Source organism: Pieris rapae, chromosome 23 (assembly GCF_905147795.1).
Source record: "Pieris rapae chromosome 23, ilPieRapa1.1, whole genome shotgun sequence".
NCBI lineage: Eukaryota > Metazoa > Arthropoda > Insecta > Lepidoptera > Pieridae > Pieris > Pieris rapae.
The window spans coordinates 4,272,763-4,279,721 of record NC_059531.1 but is presented as its reverse complement, the minus strand read 5'-3'; the positions used below and the strand labels follow the sequence as shown (position 1 = coordinate 4,279,721).

The window sequence follows — 6,959 nt, the reverse complement described above, 5'->3', positions numbered from 1 at the left end:
CAATTTTGAAGTTATTTTTATATTTTTTTGAATTTATTTTAATATCTATTAATAGACAAAAGTGATACCTCTTCTAATTCAATCTAATTTCATTATTTCATGCAAGTGCTCTATCTGTTTCTGACAAATTGAGTTTATGTTGAGTATAATAAAGATGGATGAGAAATTTAACGAAATCTAGCACGTTGTAATTATGTATAGTAGAAAAATGCGTAGGAACTCAAATTTAACTGCAATTGACGCATTTTCTAACCATATTCCCACATACACTTAAAACTCACAAAACGTTACGAAATGTGACTTCACTTTCGCCTAATTATCTCAAAAATGTAAGGAAAGTTATGACTTTAATTAATATGTGAACTGTATATGACTTAATGCGCAAATTGTATGTTTTTAATTAACTGCGGTAGGATTCAAATCAGTAGATTTAAAAATACAGTAGATTTTTCAAACTTTATTTTAAGTGGGAACACACATTTGATAGATATAGGGTAGTTCTTTAAACTGTGAACCACTTCATAAAAGAAAAATTCTTTAAAGCACTTTCTTCTAAATTGAGTAGTGGCTAACTGGATAGGCTTCCGAAAAGTGTTATTTGTGCACTCTCTTTGAACTCTTTTAAGAGGTTTGTTAATTACTCCAAATCCGCAAATAAGATTATTGAGCTGCAAGTGTGTAGATAACATATTAATAATAATAATATAGACCTATTACATAGTGGTGAATATAACATGTTTTGCATGAAAAAGTAGATCGCTTAATATCGATGCCTAAATTTGCTACAATAATGTATTATATTATGTTAACCATTATTGCATACAGCATATTATTTTCATTATGATGCAAGTATATCTTTTGTTTTAAACTTTCCTGTTTAATAGTGATAAACTTTCATGGAAACTGCCACCCTAAAATTCCTCTGTTCAAAAAACACTTTTATATATTCTTACAGGTTTTATTCGTTTTTTTTAACATTTCATATTGTACTTTAAATAATTTTATATAAATAAGAAGACTATTTATACTAAAGGAATATGATAGAATGTTTAGTATTCCAATTTTTCATATGCTTATACAATATATATTAATTATATATGTAAACATGGTATATATAATATATATATCACAGCCAACTAGCGTAATTTAAATTAAATAAACGATGCCGTTTAACAATCGGCCTGAAAGATATTCAGCCAGTTGTTGATCTAACGGCTAGATGATATTAAAAAAAACACAACTTTGATGGCATTTTCCAAAGTTTAATAAAAAGTACAATAGAAGAATCTAGACAATAATTATATGAATTTAGCTGTGACTGATTTGATCAATTTATTTTTTAAATACGTATTTGTAGAAAACCAACATCTACCAGCTGGCAGTGGTAAAACCTAGCATATACTGAATTCGAATGGTAAAAGCTCGAAAACGTCCTCGTATTTTCAGAAAACTTACATTTACCAACTCATGTCGGTAAATCCTAAGACTTACACTTAAATCTTAAGATTAACCGTAGTTCGAACTTTTACAGTAACATATACATTGTTTTTAAGTCAAGAAATACAGTATCTACTGTAATTGCGGTAAGTCTGGCACTGATTAAAACAACACGTTTCGGGTTCACAATTGACATCCGTTCACACGCTTCGGGGAGATATTGTTGTCAATTGTCATTCATAACAAATAACCAAAAATGACCAAAGGTAAGATGTATTCAACCTTTTTGTTTATGTTTTTTGAGAGCTGCAAATGTTCACACGAAAGCAGACCAGAGCTGATCTTCAGCGTGCGACTTCAATCCCTCAGTTCCTAGGTTCGAACCATGCACCAATGGGCTTTATATATGGGCCTTAATAATCGAACAGTGAAGGAAATAATCGTGAGGAAACCGACTTGCCTTAGACTCAAAAAGTCTACGGTGTGTGTCAGGCCTATTGCCTACTCGCTTATTAGACAACTGATCATGAAAGAGAAATCTGAGGCCCAGGCCTAAAAATAAATAAAAAGATAATTTTTTAATGACCACACCTAGCCACACTAGATTTAAAATGTTATAAATTTGATAACTGACATTTTAAGAATATAAAAATATATTACTCTTTGCTGCTCTCGTTTTATCATAGCCTAAACACAATGTGATAGAAAGGGACAATAAACATATGTGTAGATTTCGGTTTAAATCATGAGGGTCGGATAAATATAATATAATATTATAATGTTTATAATAAAGTAAGTAACAACATGTACAAAGACTTACTCTAGCTATTCAAAGGGGGAACGCTGCTAGTATCTTCGGAACCTTGCCTAAAGGGACTCCTTTTAATAATATTTTTTAATAATTAAATTTTAAGGTTAGTTTTTAGTTTGTCATTGTATATTAATATAATTAAACATTTCTTACTATTATACTATATTTAGTACGTACTTCATTTTGTTATATTTTTTTTTGGCGCAATCAATTAATTAGTATTTATTAAGTTATACCTTAATAAATACATGTTGCTTAATTTCGGCTAAAAACAAATAAATTCATGAAATTAGCTCACATTCTTAGTTGTTTATATCACAATTTAAAATTCAGGGTTCTTGACTCATACTCATACACAAACACACTTTGACGTTTATTTCAGAAATGGACATAATATGTATATCCTTCTTCCGATTAAAACGTCACAAGTAATGCGTAAAAAAGCAATATGAATTTAGAATTTTCAGGCATCTCGCGTTGCCACTTTAACTCTTATAAGCAGCTTCAGTGCTGCACATTCTAAGTATAAGTATAACGCTAACTTATAAAAGCAATGCAGCGCTTTATAAATAAACCAGTATTCTTTCTCTCATTCCGTCACATACAGTCATCGATCATCGTTCCGAGTTTCGGGTTCTTTATTCATTATTTTGTTCAGCACTGAAGTGAGCACTAGGGATGGCGATTCTTTACGAAAAAGATCGATTTTTAAATCGATTCGAATCGTAGTCTAATTAATCGATTCACGAAAAAATCGAGGCCTACAAAATCGATTCTTAAAAAATCGATCTTTTTTTCAAGTTTGCGTTTACAATGTAAATTTGTATCAATTTTACTAAAAACAAGATTAATATTGCAATTAACGATATCTTATCAATAAAATCAGGGAATTCAAAAATAACAATTATTTTTATTACCGTATTAAACTATAAGATCAACTATAAAAAAAAATAAGTATTTATATACTGAATGTTTTTATTGATTGCAAAAAAGTAAAAAATAAGGTAAGAGTTAAAAGTTTAAATATTAAGCATTGGGAATTATAACTGGTAAATAAATGTGAATCGATTAATTAAGATACGAATTGCTTTAAAAATTGATATTTTTCGGAAAGAATCGCCATCCCTAGCCTGGCGATTACTTGATTGAAATAAAATTAGAGTAAAAGCGATAGTTTATTTTTAAAATGATAATGGGAGCTTTACTATTTTTTCTGTAAACAAGATGAATAATTTGATGCTTTGACGTTAAATAGATAATTGGACATAAAGTAATCGTGAATGAAGTATGAACACTTCCATCAATAAGAATTCCACATATTACTTATTAGTTATTTCAATGCTGATTATTCCTGTGTAAAAGTAAATTTAAATGATAATCACAACTAACAGAACAAACTGAAAATAATAGCGTCAAAGTAAAAAATAAGAAGCGCTTTACTTATTTACTTACCTACTCTCAATTAGTTTTTATTTCGCAACAAACACTACATGAAAATCTGATGAAAATCGATCATGAAAATACTTATATTACGCTAATAACAGTATTCATTAAACGACAACAACAAATGAATAATGCAATATCAATCGTCACAGATTATAAATACATAAAGTCAAAGACTACAAACGTAACTTTTTTATTAAAGTGAGGCGAGTAAAGGATAGGACAGCCATCTCGCGAGTTTATGAGTAGTTAACTCTTTAACTGGCAGCACTCTTATAATTCAGGCACATTCAACTAAATGCAAATAATTGTATGGTTTATACCAAAACAGAAAAAATCGAATGTCGATTTTCAAGGGTGATATATCGATTCAGTGAATCGACACAGTACTTCATATCGATTTAAAAAATCGATATTTTCTGCTCGAAAAATCGATTCTTCGATTAATCGATCTCAGATCGCCATCCCTAGTGAGCACTCTGCTGTGAGCAGTCGAAGAGTGAGGTAGTGTTACACCGCGCAATAAAACGATCGTAAAATAACACGCGAATTTAAGTTTGATAATTAATTAGTGAGAGTGTATTGTGCACTGTTTTGGAACGGCTGTTATGTTTGCACCTAAGATTTGCTGATTTAAAAATTTCGGTAAGATTTCTTTTGTTTTATTGTAGTAAGTTCGGATGAAGTTTAAATAGCATTTTAGTTACCCACATAGTAAGTTTAGCCATAAATCGTAGATTATAATTACAGACATTAAAAAACAAACTAATTTGACGGATAGTTTGTAGTAGAGAACTTGATGTAAATGAAAACTTTAAGACTATTTTAATTGATTTGATCTAGCTTTCCTCGTCAAAACCGGTACATTGATAATAATTATTTTCAAGTCTTAAACTAAGTTTTTTATTTGGCACAAAAGCGGTCTTTCAAAAGAATAATGCAGGTTTATGTAAATAACGTTCACAGACAATATTATTTTATGCGCGGGAGCAGTCACTTGATTGTGGAGATGAAAACGAATAGACCCAAACGATAGCGTGTTTATATTATCACTAGGATGTATCGCTGTTTACATTTTTCATAACAGAAAACAATCCAAAATTAAATAGCCATTCTAATAGTCCAGTCAATTTAGACCAAAAAATGAGAGTGTAGGTACATAAAGTCCCAAGCTGAAAATGAATTAGTAAAATAGTTCTAAACATAATTATAAATAATATTTAAAAGTTCCCCATCATTCCCGTGTATGGATTATTTTTATTGAATGTCAAAGATCAAAAAAATGAGTATTTAAGCGATTTCCAGCAAAACGGTAAATTATATCATAAAAGTACCTGGGCCAAAATAGTAGATCATAAAATGATCTATAAAAATTGTATCAATACTTTTAAATATTACTTATAATTATGGTTTTATGAACTTTTAAATATTTATAATTATGTTTTGAATAATTATTTTTAGCTTATGGGACTGTGTATGTATCTTCAAATGTCTAAATTGACCGAAACTTTTTCGTCACATGTCAAGCGTAGCCTGCCATTACCTACATATTCAATTTAAACAATTTATAATATCGCTATGTATATGTACGACCGTTTTTAAATATGCTTTCCCATTTTATCGTATACCTATACAAGAATTTTTTTTTACTGCATTATAAATGCCTATGACTAAGTCTCTTGTGATAAAATTGTTTTGTTGAGCAGGTAGTCAGGTAAACAATGAACGGTAAATTAGTTTAACAATTAAATTTAATTCATAAAAACAATTCCTTATGTATTTTTAAATTATGTTTAGCTTAATTTCAGCTTAAGATAAAAGAGCACAAAATAATTCAGACTACAGACTAGAGTACTAGGCGCTCATAAAGCTAAGGCAGCTCAAAAAGCATTTTTTAAGAAAGAGCCATTGTTTGAAGGAGTGTCGCAGTCTCTTGCAATTTACTTCAGTCCTTATAACCTAAGAAAGAGCAGTCTCAAGATTGTTCTTTAGGTTTTTCTAGAAATTTCGTATGTCGTAGTTTGCCATACGCACTTACAATTAAATGGTTGTTTACATTTTCAATTTGTTTTATTAATAATTTTATTAGTAGCCAGAGATCGATTTTTATGTCTTACATAATATGTCGATTCCTTACCGTACAAGTAAGTTTTATCATCGAAACCTTGAACTACCACTATGTGGAATCAGCTGCCCACTGAAGAAGTTATCGTCCATCACGAAAAGATCAGACAAATTCTTAAAATGTGAGCCTACTGCCCATTTGCCCCTTTTTCTATAAAGAGTGTTATCTATACTCATATAAAGTACAAATTAATAATAATGACGAATTTTTACATACACGACAAAATTTTTTTAAACAGAATTTGTGAAATATAAAACCAAGTAAGTAATGATTTTTGAGTTTACCAAAAAGGCATATTTAACAATATTATTACACAATTAAAGGTCACAGAAAGGTTAAACGTTAATCGATTGATTACTTAAAACAAAAGCATAATTTAAACCAGTTTATGGCCTCGTATACAATCTCCCGTAAGTTGCTTCTCGCCTGGTACAGCAAAAAATTGTTGTCGAATCAGTTAATACTTTTCGATACAGGAAGTGTTTATTATATAAGCTTTATTATTTTTTTTATATATATAAAGGACACGCGTAATGTATGTTGTTAATAATAAATTTAAAATAAGTATCAAAAGGCTATCAGAAATTATTATGAAACAGCCATTGGTGGTACAAACACTTTCATCAGTAAACTGTAATGGCATTTTCCAATGTCATTAAAATTCTGTAATCTATGATCGCAATTCAATTACATATTACATTTGTGTTGAAGAAGGTTATATTGCACCGCGAGAAAGCATAGATTAATTTGTCTACAATCTGTAGCCATAGTTTTGTCGCATTTGGAGGTAATGAAGGCAGACATTACACAGTATTGTATATTGTATTACAATAAAAAATAGTACGTAACTTCTACAGTGAAGGAAAACGCCTAATATCGTCTTGGTTGAACTTGCATCGAAAATTTATCAAGAAACAGCTAATAAAGATATTTTTATAGTTTTATTCAATTAAGACAATATATTACAAATAAAATGAATAATTTTCCAATTAAACAAGAGTTATTGAAAACTAATACATATAATTTTCAAGCGCATAGCCTTTTATGGCTGAATGTTTTAATATAAGCGGCTGCATATATTTGAAATTGATTTATTGAATTAGTGAGGAGGGCCGGCTAGATTTATTATTCTGAATACGGAGA

At 29.6% G+C, this 6,959-nt stretch overlaps 1 protein-coding gene across 2 annotated transcripts in view; it reads left to right on the top strand.

The window, feature by feature from the left end:
* The first annotated feature begins 4,168 nt into the window (after positions 1 to 4,168).
* LOC110995854 (GAS2-like protein 3) overlaps positions 4,169 to 6,959 on the top strand; it is a 77,702-nt gene continuing 74,911 nt past the window's right edge. For both annotated transcript variants that reach the window (XM_045633436.1, XM_045633437.1), the window contains exon 1: positions 4,169 to 4,336. The gene's annotated coding sequence lies outside the window, so the exon portion shown is untranslated. The remainder of the gene's footprint in view (positions 4,337 to 6,959) is intronic.